Genomic DNA, 2,500 nt, shown 5'->3' on the forward strand with positions numbered 1-2,500 from the left:
AGTTTTTTGTGTGCTAATTTGACGAATCTGAAGAATCTGGGGGGGGGGGGGGGGGGGGGCTATAGTCTGTCAATAACAAGCCCTCCTCCCGCCTCCTCGGGCCTTAACAGAGGTCCAGACATTGCTTTTGTAGAACATGCACAGGTTCGGGTAACGTCGTAATATAATAATGAACACTTATTATAAAAACGTTGCTGCCAGCTCTGTTATTTTCGCTTATTCCGCTGTCAACCGCTCGAGAATAGGCAGTTTGCCACTTATTACTAAAATAAGATAGGCGTTTTTCTCGAGTTTTTTTCTCAAAAGAGTGACAAATGACATTATAAGATGTTTAATGGGTTGTTGACAGACCAGCTTTTTTGTCGGTCCTCGGGGGGGCATATCGACTTTTGTTTCATATTTATTGACCGCGGCCTTACAAAGGCGATATGCTCCCCCTCGGACCGATAAATAAGCTGGTCTGACAACAAACCGCCAAACATCGTTTTTGTCATCATTTTGGTAGTGAGAAAATAAGTGGCAAATCAACACAAGGAGCCATGCTTTGAAACACGAGTTCCGTTTTGATACTACATAGTGTGGGGCCCCAGCACGTTATTGCAATCACAGCTGGCGTGTAAAAGCAACTTTCTGTGTTTTGAGTTAATAAAATGTTGGGATGAATATGTCAGGTTTAAGGATGAACAGTTCTGTAGGTTCCTCTAAGTATTCCACCCCCTCAGTTTTCAGTTGTAAATATTAAGCTTTGTGATCGAATGTGGAAGCTACGTTGGGTCAAAGGTCACAGCAGATTTGCGTCGTGCAGCGAAGGAAAGAAGCGCGAACTTGTTTCCGACTCATTGCCTGTTTGTTTTTCATTAGACCTGTCATTCTGCTTGCTCGGCTTTGTTAGATGTTTGTATATTGTTGCTATGTTCTTTGCTTTTATTATTATTTCTTATTTGCCCTTCGTTTTTCGATACAACGTCTTGTGCACGGGTCAAAATGTGTGTGTCAGGGGTGAATTGGTTTGACTTGAACTTGACGTTCGTGTTTCTCCGAACGTCTGTGTATCGAAACTCAGATACACGCACTCCATGACTTTGTAAGAAGACAACACATATTGCTAGGTTTCATTTGTTTGTGATGAATGCATGACCTTTCATGAAGTAGTTTTGTTTTTTGTTTAGTTGTGCCAGTGTGCCAGTTCGTTTTTGGAACTTTGCAAAGCAGTGTTGTGTCGTCTGTTTTGGTCTGGGGAAACGCCAATGAAAAGAGCCGAAGAATCCCCGAGCGTTTCTATTGGGTTTGCTTTTGATCATCCATGTTTATTCCCCCCCTCTGCTTCTTTACCTCTGTAAACTTGTAGAGCTAGTTATTTTTCGATAATGACCCAGCAACCAAACAAATAACGACCCACCAACAACCTGAATCCTCGATAGTGCAATCGGTTGAGAAGCTGTTCTGTTTTGGTACTACTTTTGCGACTGAAAAGTTCCGAACGCTCTAATGTACGAAGTATACATTTCTGGAGCAAACAATACAATCATACCGCATTTAAATTAACAACTACAGGCCTGAACACATGAATCTTCATATAAAATCCATGAGTTCGGTTGTTTTCTGAATCTAGATCTGCCGTGCACAAACGTTCATCACAAGCAAATTTCCAAGGTAAGTAACTCATACTTTGTCTAGCCACAAGAGTAGTTCCCCTTCTTGTCACTCAGTTTCTTCGACAACACTGACTGCAATCCGACGGTCAGTTTTCAACAATATTTCATTTTATAAACAGATCACACGCAACCAAATGCACACATCTCATCAATTTAAACAACATAAAGCGGTTTCATACACTATTTTCCCCAGAAAACTGAACTTCATACAATAATTAACGTTGGAACACGGGTGCAAATGTTCGTCTGCTAGTCTCATTTGACGAAAGAACATTATCTTAAGCGATACTAAAACATAAAAAGAACACACAATATCTGCCTTTCCCGCCACAGCAGAATAACAGCATATCTGTGTACTTGATTTTAGTCCAAAACAGTGAAACTGACAAGAAGTGTTAACAGAATGGAATGATTTGCACGGAACTATACAACCGCGCATTAATCGATCGCCTGCGCAGGTTGACTGGTTGAGTGATTCGGATTCGATCAAACTTTCGCACAAAAACTCCTGTTTTCTTTGAATAACTGAAGAAAGGAGGAATAAAGAGGTTACACACCTCGTCTCAGTGATTATTAAAAATAATGGTCTCAGTTCGCGGTCATGAAAAAGCTCGCTGAAGCTTGCATTTTTCATGATCCGCTCACTTCGACCATTATTTTTAATAATCACTGAGACTCGGCATGTAACCTCTACATAACCTGCTTCCTGCAACAATGGTAACCGGGGATTTATTGCATGGGGAACATGAGATTTATTTCCCAGGTGTTTGTGAATGAAAACTCGTGAAAAGGATTACAAAGGCAATTATCTTATATGAGCGTGACGGTGTGCTGTTTCCAGGAAC

Source organism: Littorina saxatilis, linkage group LG16 (genome assembly GCF_037325665.1).
Source record: "Littorina saxatilis isolate snail1 linkage group LG16, US_GU_Lsax_2.0, whole genome shotgun sequence".
NCBI classification, from domain to species: Eukaryota; Metazoa; Mollusca; class Gastropoda; order Littorinimorpha; family Littorinidae; genus Littorina; species Littorina saxatilis.